Raw genomic sequence first — 11,311 nt, 5'->3', positions numbered from 1 at the left:
GCATTCCATCAGGCAATCTGCAGCACTTGCAGATGAATGGAAGAACAATAGAGTTGGAGATTCAGATGGAGCTGAAGCCGAAGGCTAAGCAGCTTTGCTTAATTAATCCTCCATACTCTCTGGCCAAGAGGCATAAGCCAAATGCCAAGAATTATGTCACAGATGGAAGCATCTACAGGGATAGATATAGGGCACAGAGCTCTCTACTTGTGTTCATTTTTTGAATTAATATGTACTGTGATTTGCTTGGAGCTCATTAATAACCATCAATTATCCGAATGATTTAATTATTAGTGGCAGTAATCAATTATCCCAAAGGTGATCGATTGCCAGGCCCACTGACTCCTCATGGTTTCAACCCTTTTCAGAGCACACATCATTTGTAGCAAACAAAAAAAAAGGACATCTAACAAATCATTAACCATTCATTGCGTATGCATTCCAGGACACTGGGAGCGACTCCTCCTCACACTTTTGTCCGCTTCCAGATCGTAAAAACGATGCTCGTTAGAGGCAAAGTTTTATGCGTTTTATCACATGACCCCCCGACCCCGTTTTGGGTGGAGGCACCACCTCTGAGCCGCTTTCGGTGTAGTCTCCCGACGCACGTAAAACCAAATCAGGCAAATGTCTAAGGACAGGGAGAGGAGTGGAGTGTGGAGTGGAGTGCTTACAGCTCCTAGATTTTTATACAGACCGAGCTGCATGATTGCATTTTATGTTTGTCTTAATTTTTTATGTCTACTTTGCGAGTGCGCGGGGCCATAAATAAAGCAACAATCAATTTTCATACGCACTCTTGTGCGACATCGCATTGGGTGTATGTATGTGTTTTTTTTTTGCCGAGGATATATGTATGTATGAGTGAGTGTGCGAATGTGGGAACACGCAACTTGAGTCGTAAAAAAGGCAGCAAAAGGAGCAACCGAATTGTAATCGTATATTTTAACATAATATTATTGCACACACAGATGCGAACAAAATGGGCATTTCCACTCACACCACTTTACAGCACACACACACACACACACACACCATCAATACATTTCCATTCCGATCCACTCTGAGCCACTCTGAATTCCAGCCCACCACCACCCCCGCACTCACTTAAACATCATTAAATATGAAAATTCATCTGCAATTTATCAATTATTTATTTATGGCCATGGTTCCTTTTTGCATTTTACGCATGTGTTAATGAATAATTTTCTCGTTTTTCCCCCATTTTGTGTGGCTCCTGTTAACCCATTGTGCGTGACGTGACGACTGTCCATGTGTGTGTGTGTGTGTGTATGTGCTGCCGTTCAATCAATTCGAATTCGAATTCGCTTTTGCATTTTTATTGCACTTTGGCGCATTGAAAGAGAAAGGATGAGCCCAGCGCCAGCTTCAGTTCCAGCTCCAGATCGAGGACGAGGACTCCTCAAATGTCGCACATTAATGCGCTGAAAATGTTGATTGTATTGTTGTTTGTGCGGCGGCTTTTTTTATTGTCCACAAATTGCATGTGGACGAATGTGCGAAGACAGCAGCTGTCCAACCAGCAGACAGAGATCCAAGCAGCCAATCCTGCCCACCCCCCCGTCCGGACCAGATCAAACCAAACTCCCGTTGTCGAGGGGCCCAACACAATTGGGCTTTGTTGTATCGCTGTTTTATACCCTTTTATCGGTTTTGTATGATTTTTTCCCTGTTGTTTGCCAAAAAGGGATTCCTCTTCTTTAAGGTATATGAACTATATGTTGATGGATATGACATTCAGCTGAGAGGGGAGAGATAGCAAGTCTTTCAAGTCGTCTGCGAGTATTGTGATTACCAAAAACCAGTTTAATCTTTTCAGAATCGATGGGAACAGTCCAAAACCTGGTTCGGGTCCCCAATGGTCCCTTTTAAGAGGTTTTTTATGATCTGTACCAATTATTCTCAGCTTGAAGATGGAACATTTCCGAGCCTGAATCATGAGTCTATCTTTTTTCTGTCTGTGATAACGAATGCCTGAAGATAATACACCTATTTCCCATAATCCCTAATAATGCCATGTAGTTGCCATAGCAACGATCGTTTCCGCTGATTCCATTCTATTCGAATTATCAAATATCAATTGAAATGTTCTACAATTATTAAGTATGAAGCATGCAATGTTAACGGTATAATTCTTATTCAACTAAACGAATATCATTCCGCACTCATTCGCTCAAGCATGAAGTTGGTGCTGTTGCAGCTTTTCCTCCTCGCTGTCCTGGTGCAGGGCCAAGATGATTCTGCTGAAAAAAAAATCTTTGAACTCTGGCGAGAAGAAGAGTGCCCCTGGGGATTTGTACGGATGCCCGATCTCACATGCCAGCGACCAAAAGTCGTGGATACGTGGAGCGATGGGTTTGTAGGTTAGGGATGCGCATCCCTTAACCACAAGTCGGAAATTGTTAATAGAGCGCAAAAATGTATTTTGTTAATTTCCAATTAAAAACGCATTCAATCGGTAACCCCATTAATATTTCTTTTGTATTTCTGCTGGCACAAGGAACTGAAAAAACATCGATCTGGAAGTGTATGTAACTCTTCGGTCCTTCTTTACTCCTTGCTCCTCCTCCTCCCATCTGTCTGTGTATGGGAGTATCTGCGTGCCTCTCGGGCCGTGCGTGCGTGGTGACATTTTCAATCAAAATACACACAATTTGCAATTTAAATGTTGATTTCGTTAATGCGGGGCACAACCCAATGGAATGAACGGGCACATATGGCCAGTCTGGGGCCTTGGGCCAGGCCAGAGCTTTGTTATTGAACTGAAATGAATAGTTTATGCAGAAAGTCTGGCCGCGTGTACAGAGTTTGGACAAGTGCCCGCGAAATTCCCTGCCTGGCTGCGTTTTATGACGAAGATGAATTGTAAATTGCATAGCAGATGAAATCAATTTTAATGCGACATTGCAATGCTTATTGCTCATTATATTATGTATACGGCAAATGCTTATTAAGCATTCATTAAAACCGAAACGAACCGCACTGCACTGCACTGCCATCGAGCCATAAATTTTGAGAAAACTGTGGCCAGATAATCGGCTTATCAGCGCCCACACATTCCGATTGCAGGAGGCTGGCTCCACTCTGGTTAATGCAAATTGAGTGTCGGGCAAATTAAATTCAAATCCATCTGAACCGGTATCCGGAGCATGAATTAATATTGTTGCCCCATTGATGAAATAATGTACAAATTCCTTTTGGCAGGCATTTTATTATTAAAACAAATCGAATTGTTCTTCATTTTTTATTGAAAAAAAACCACAAGAGTAGGGAACCCTTTCAGTAATCGTCGGGAGCCATTGCTCTTAGGGATGCTAGGATTTTTTTCTATGAAAATAATCTTTCTTAGCCGCAAAAAGATCCATAAATATTAGACGTTCCGTAACTTTCCATTATATATATTGATTTTTTGTGGCTCTATTGATTAATTTAATTTACTTGGACCCTTAGAGCACCCCGTTCACCATCCCATATGTCAAGAATGGGTTATCAAGCGTCGAATCTATGAAGATGGAATGTTGGAACGTCTATCGGTATTGGTAGAATCGGGAGTGAATTAATAGCGTAATTATTAAAATACTAATACTACAAATCGGAATTGGAGAGCTTTACTTTATCAAAGTTTAACCAGATTCACGGCTGAAAACTTAATGAAAAATATATCTAATTGATTTGTTCATTTAGTGCCACTAGAAAAGAAGCGCCTTTGCCTTCGATTGTGAGTCTCTTTTCTGTGGGAAACTCGGAAATTATTAGTCAAACCTCTGGCTCTGGTATGCACCGCAGCACAGGCCATTTGACAAGTTGAAGCTCCCTCAATGTTCCGCAGCCGCCACTTGCCACAGCCACGCAACTTGATGCCGCGACTCCGCTGGCAAGTGAGAGAGTACGTCAGGGATTGAGGGGACGGCACTCTTGTCCCTGTCTTCTTCGTTCAGGCCATCAGCCAGTCAGGCAGCAAATGAGCAAAGGGGAAAATTACATTTGGGACAAGGCAAGCGTTGCCCCATTGCCGTTGTCGTAGCCGTCACTGGCGTGTGGCATTGGCAGCGGGTCGCCTCCACTGCATTGCAGGGGAGAAGGGAAATGGGGGGCCACGAGTTTTTTTCCCTTTTTTCCGCCTGGGCCATGCTTTTGCCAGCCATCGAGTGCAAATTAAAGCGAGCAGCGCACGGGGTTAATTTCACATGCATTTCACTGGCAATCAGTGCGTGCTCCACTCAACTGGCAATGCTGCTAGTGCAGCTAGTGGTGCCCCCTGGCGATGGCACTGCTAGTAGTGGTAGTGGTAGTGGCATTGGCAAGGGTTCCGGTGGTGATGGTGGTGTTGGTGGCACTTAGCTCAAGCTACTTACACAGCGCTTTGACTGGCTGATGACTAGATGGTGCGACTCTGACTGGGGCGGCTGGTCACCCGCAGTGTTGCCGACTCTTTCGTCGTGCCCTAATCCGAAACTCATTTCCCTGGCCCCCCTTTCAGCGCCCAGGCACGGGGTCGGAAATGAAACTCCATCAAGGGCTGTGGGGCCCAAAGTGCAGCGCCCGAAAGTTTCTTCTTAGCCTGCGGTTGAGATAATTGCGTGTAACAGGTGTGAAAGACGGAATTTACAATGGAGATAGTGCTCTCGAGAGTGCTTGAGAGGTTTCCTGTGCGACAGCACAAATTAAGTTGAAGTTCGGTTGGGGGCTGGAGCCACAACTTTCGGGGCATATCTTAATGGAAATTATTATTCATGCGCATTACGCGACACGCGCTATCTGGACTCGCCCAGGATTCCACTCATCTACATATCTATAGTACAATTCATTTGCGACAGCCAAAAGTTCCCCTTTTAATTATCCTGCCATCCGAAATGGAGAAACAGAGATACTCGTACGCTCCAAAAAACTTCATAGCTTATGCGTTTGTAGTGTCCTTTTTTGGTCCTTTTGCCGTGTACCGTGTGGCACTACATTCTCATTAGGCCCGGCCCGCGCTGCTAGGTGAAACGAGGAAACGAAGAAAAATTGCTTTAGACTGTTGCCCCTCTCTCCTCCCTTTTGGGTAGCCGTATCTTCCGGATACACGCACTGCGCAGGGTCCAATTAAATTATTGCCAGGGTCTGTGTCGGGCTAATAGAATAAGAAATCTCTTCTTTCTGCCAGTAAAGGCAACGCAAAAAGCATATGTTAATTTGGTGTTGCCTTCAGAGAGTGTGCCGGTTCTGAGGGTGGCTAGGATCCCCGGCTCATTAGGATGTCCTTGCCTTCAAAACACTTGAAAGGGAATTTTTAATCCAAGCGTGTGAGTAATCTATGGGGGGGGGAAGATTGTCCTGACAGGTTGAGACTTGGGGGAGGGGCAGGGGCATGGGCTGGCGCTGGGGCTGGGGCTGGGTCTGGGGCTGGGGCAAACTTTGCCATTAGGTAAATGTGTAAATGTGCATTGCCGCTCCAACAAATCGCAACAACTGTTAATGTTAATTATATTATATTTTCCCTTTGCTGCAAACACACAAAGGAGGAGCCGAGCCAAGCCCTGGCCAGGCGGTAACTTTTTTGAGCCCTTTTAATGATCTTCCACTGAAGAAAGGAAGGTTCCTTCGTACCCAGGTGCGCTACGAAATAAATAAAGGGGGAAAACTTTTCCACAGACCCGCAGCTTTTGCGCGCAGCAGAATGCAAGGGTTCCTTCCACAAGGTCAGGCACCCATCCCCATACCAGCCACACCCCCTAGGTAATCATTCAGAGACAACTGCAGTCATTTAGTGGTAATCATAAGTTGGGCTAGTAGACTCCTCCATCATTTTGGATGCCGCGAATCCTGGCTACACAAAGCGCAGGTGAGGAGCGGCGAGAGGCATGCCACACTGCCGGCTGCTGCTGCTGCACACGCATTTCATGCAAATGAAACATAATGAAATTGTAAAAGTTAGTCTCACCAAAAGATACAATTTACATTTCTCACAGACAATGGATGGCATGGCAGCAGCATGTACATGCAATGGGGGGGGGGGGGGGGGGGAAGGATAAGGTGCAGTGCAACCGGGAAAACTTTGACATTTTTATGTGGTTTTGCGATTTGCTTAGAAATTGTCTTTAGCGTGGCGTACTTGACATTTAAACGTGTCGCAAACATTTCCCCGACAAGTTTATACGATTCTCGGAATGGCAGAGCGAAAACTTTTGTATTTGTAGATGCAAATATCCACTGACAGTTTGAGATGCATTGGAGCATGTGGTGCCACCATCCGCGAAGCGGAGCGTGCGAGACCTTCCCGAATGTTTAGCGAAGGTATCCGTATCCACGGGAAATTGAAGAACGTGTTCAGAATGGGAGTTGATCAAACAATGTAAAGCGGTTTTGGCTAAAAGTTCTGCTAAAAGTTCTCCTTTTAACAAAGGACTAACACACACATAATCCTTGGGAACTAGAAATTCGTTTTTCCATATTCCTAGACAGGCAACACAGCACCAAGATCTTCAACTTTAATTAATGTCAGTTTCTTCATTCTTTTCTACTTTTTCTTGCGCAGAAGTCGGTCCCAAGAAACCAAGAACAACATACATAGCTTGGGCATGATGATGGTCGAGGGGAGGCCAAGGATAGCCCAATGAGAATTTAATAAACTAGAAGATTCGAATGAAAAATGGTATGGAATTTGTTCTTGATGTAATTTCCATGTATTTTATGGTGTTTGCCATTTTCCAGTAACTGAAGAACTTTTCGACAGCAAAGAAATTTCTAAAGAGAGAGAGTCAGAATAATATCCTAGAAATTTTAAACTAATTTAATTAAATATGTAGCCTTTTGTGTATATCGAACAAACAACGATAAAAAACGGCAAAGATAGTCAAAAGATAACAAAATATTTTCTGTATATATTTCCAATAGGTATTTTAATATTTTGTTGTACATAAAAACAACATAAGAACATAAGAACACTGTGCCAGGCTTCATAGTCTTTTGAATATCATCTTTTTTTTGTCCTTGACAGCATAAGCCATTGAGAGTGTTCCTCCAGCTTTCGGATACTCGTATGTTGTGTTTTATGATTGGATAATTCGGTTTTAATTGAAATTTTCAACAGAGGCCAGTACAGGGCCCGTTTGAAGGATAAAAATTTTATGTGTTTCGCCTGCAGTTTATTGAGTTCCCGCATCAGACAGGACAGACACGCAGCAGTTTATTGGCTTTCCACACCATTTGGCAGGTTAATATAATTTCCCGATTACTGCGCCCAACTACATTGCAAATTAATAAGTTGGCTTGAATGCCAGCGAAAGCCGCTTGAAATGTTGCGCCTGTATAATTCTATTAATTGCAAATGAATATAATAATATTTAACATTTGACTGGAAAAGGATATGGCCACATTCGTATACACAGAAATGAATACAGAAATATGCCAAGCGCAAATTTAATACTTTCTAGCCGAGAATGGAGTGGAACTGGTAGAGAGAGGGGGAGGGGGGGTGGGGGTGGGGCAGGAAAGCTGTCCACGACTCGATATATTGCTTAATATCCGTTTCAATTTGGAGGCTGCACTTTATTCTGTATTATGGCGCATAAATAAAATCACAGCAAGAGGCCAAGAATGTCGGATGTCGGAACGGACGGCAGCTGAAAGTGAAGCCATAGCTGCCATGGCCCAGACCCGAGCTGGTATCAAAAAGTACAGTGCAAGAAATGCAGCACATATACACATAATTTTTTGGGTGGAACAGTTGCACAATTTATTGTCGCATGCAATTAGGCGGACTCGTAAATTCTCGGAGACTGTCGCAACGCACAGGAAAATAAATAAAATTAAAGAACAGCAAAAGGCGGAAAAGCGAAGCACAAGAAATTTATTTTAAGGAAACTATAATTCATAATTTGTTGCCAGAGCAACTAGAGCTGCCACTGGCTGCTATTTCTGGTATTTATGAGCAATTGCTGGGACGTGGCAAAGATTCACTAAAGGATTCTTAAGATCAGCAAACAATAAACATGGGAAAATACCTTCTCCTCCCCCTGCCCTCCACACGCACAACGAGGGACAAAGTACGAGTGCGATATCAAAAGCCAAATGGTGTAAATATACCCATTGTAAGCCAGAACATGTTTGGAAATCTTAAAGTATCCCACTTTAGATGGGGGATACCGGTATATCTGGCAGGGAGGGTGGCACGTGGGAAATGCAACACTTAAGAATTCAATTGGTGAGGCAACAACCAAAACCCACACAACTCTAAGAGTATTTGTGTGTGTGTGTGTGTGTGTGTGTGTGTGTGTGTGTGTGTGCGGCTAGTTTACCTTTTCAACAGGAACAGGAACAGCAGCAGCACCAGAGACGAGAATCGTGCATTAGCAGTACAGTTTTGTGGCATAAAGAAAGCTCTTTCTTTCTCCGTGTGCGGCTGCCAGAGTGTGTGAGTGTGCCCGGCTCAGTCAAAGCACCCGGACGCAAACAACAAAACGCCCATTGGGTTGCACAATAAAAATGTTTAAAATACTATATACAGCCATATGAATGTATGGAGAAAAACAGAGCTCCATTGCGAAACCAAATACTAGATAAAACCGATCTGAAAATGCTCTGTAATTGCAAAGAGAAGGGAATCTCAAGAACCCTGTAAGTGTTGACTGTGTATTTTGTTATTGGATTCTGGGGACCGACTCAGCCATTCTGCCTGTGGTTGTCAATGTAGTTTCCATCGTTCGTGGGTCCGGCTATCTATTCCCTGCAGGGGATTCGGCAAAAGCTAGTGTATCCACTGAACCGTATAGACCCCACCGTGGCTTCTTTCAAGCTTCTTCCTGCTACAACAAAGCCTTGTACTTTGTTGTGCATAAATAGCCCGACTGTTTGCACTTTTAGACGGCTGTACGTGTCTTGTGGCATGCCTCAGGAGCTTAAAGTTTACCTCAAGCAGCAGATTTAACTCTGCACCGAATGTCGAGTGCCACGCTGCGGAACGGGGCCAAATCGGGGCCTCCCATTTTGCATTGCCCAAATGGCGGACAGGCCGTCAATATAGACGCGACAGCCTGGCCATCGCCGCAACACATTTATGACAGGCGGCCCATCCTTTTTTTTGCCATTAACCAAATGCGACGCTGATGAGCGGCGGGGGGGGGGCACAGAAAAAAGGCTGCACTGGCAGCAGCGCACTTAGCGGCAGAGCCAGGACGGAAGACCAGGCAAGGCCTGGCAATAGAAGGACCAAAACAGGCCAGGATGCCTGGCTGGCTGGCTGGCTTACTGGCTGCCTGTCTGGATGGCAGTCAAACCAATGAGTGTCCTTTGGCTGGCTGTAGGGCTGGATGGCTTGCTGGCTTTCTGGCTGGATGGCAGCAAGGTTGGAGGGATGGGTCCTTGGCTGGATGGCATAGCAATTGAAGTTGAGTTTGAAGTAGCATCTCGTTGGGCTATCAACGCCATCATTGCCATCATCATCAACGCCAGGACGCCCGCCGCCGCTGCTGCCATGGCAAAGGGCAGCTGGAGGTCCTGGCCCCAATGCAGCTGGCTGTTTTTATTATTGTTATGGGCCCATAACTGTCAGCGCAATAAATTTTCCATTTTCCTCAAGCACCACTCTCATTACAAATGCAACAACCTTTTTGTTGCTGCTGCTGCTGCTGCTGCCGCTGCGGAAGGGATGAAGGATATTCAAGGAGTTGGCGCTGTTTGCAAATCAGTCGGCCTTCGTCCAGCCAGCGAGCGGGCGTCACAATATCCGCCCGCCAAGGCCAAGGGTTAATTAAAATGCGCCAAATCAGTGTCATTAGCGCCTTCCATTTAGCAATCGACGCGTCGCCCGCTGCGCTCCTCCTTTGAGCACACCCAACGGACTTTGCTTTGACCTTTTTTTTTGTAGGTGGCGCCTGGATGAGCCAGGCTGGCAGGAGATGGCAGAAGCAGCAGAATCTGCCGTCATTTGCCTGGCAGCCATTTTAATTTAATTGCACGCCGGCAGCGGAAGTCGAGTGCTGGAGAGTGCGAGGGGTGTCGAGTGGGGGGTCGACCCGGAAACGCTCGCAGCGCTGCAGGTTTTGTGTGCTTAATTGCGGCGGCTGTTGCGCATACCCCACTAGAGATGAGAGTGCCAGTAGCTGATCATGAAGGCAGAAATATATGTTCATAAATCCAGCAAAAATCCAGAGAAAAAATATCATTCTTAATTTAATATTAATTGATGTTTAATCTAAATATAAAAATATTAATTCTATAAATAAAATATATTTTAAAATAAAATATTTCCATTTTAAAATGTAAGCGTTTTCTTTTTACAATTTCCACTATCGCTGGATATATATTGTTTTTCTCTGTATATAGTTTTTCCGAGCTTCCGAGCTTTTTCCATTACAAGAAATCTTCAAGGAATCTCCTATTTTTATACATGATTTATTTTCACTTTTTTAGCGTAAATTCAAAGTCTATTCATAAATATGTAGACAGCACCCAATGAAGATATCGTGATGCATCCTCAAGTCACGCGCTCATCTTTGAGGCATCTGCTGGTCCTTCTCCTGTTCCTCCTCCTGCCTTGTGCTGTTGTTGTTTTGGCCAAAATCGCATTCGAGCGTGCAAAAACATGTCGCTTTTAGTTTTAGTCCTGGCCGTGTCCTTGTTGTTTGCTCTCGTTCTGGCCGCTGGTCAATCCGTTGCACTGCTGTCCCGCTCGGCCACTCTCTCGCCCTCTCCCTCTCTGTCTCTCTGCCTTCCGGCATTCGAGGCAAAACATGTTTGCTTGCACAGGTGTGAATGTGTATGTATGTTGCTGGCGTGAGTGTATTTGTAATGGCGGCATGTTTTTTGGGGGCCATACACACTGCGCACAACACTCACACACACACACACACACATACACCTATAGAGCATACATACATACATCTAAAATTCATTGTTCATAAGACATGAACGCATTTTGCATGGTCCAATGCATTTCCGTGTCGCCTGCAGGTGTCACTTTTTCCCGCTCTCCCGCTCTCCCGCTCTCTCCCCCTCTCTCTCTCTGTCTCTCCCGTGCCGGACACTGTTGTACTTTTGCCGACACCCTGTGTACGTACGTACGTATGTATGTATGTGTGTGTGTGTGAGTATCTTTGCATAGCGACTCATACAAAATGGCGTCATTCGGCTGCAGGCGCATTAATTAATGTTTTGAGCCGCAGCAGCAACAGCATCAGCAAACAACAGAAACCCAGCCAGGATAACAATCCAACGCGACGCTAGAATTATATACATAACATATTTGCTCATGTGCATAGCTAGTATATACATACACATATGGGAAAATCCAAGGTTTTAGTTTATTTTG

Source organism: Drosophila persimilis, unplaced genomic scaffold (genome assembly GCF_003286085.1).
Source record: "Drosophila persimilis strain 14011-0111.01,24,50 unplaced genomic scaffold, DperRS2 tig00000000-arrow-pilon, whole genome shotgun sequence".
Classification (NCBI taxonomy): Eukaryota; Metazoa; Arthropoda; class Insecta; order Diptera; family Drosophilidae; genus Drosophila; species Drosophila persimilis.
Note: the sequence above shows the minus strand (reverse complement) of the source record.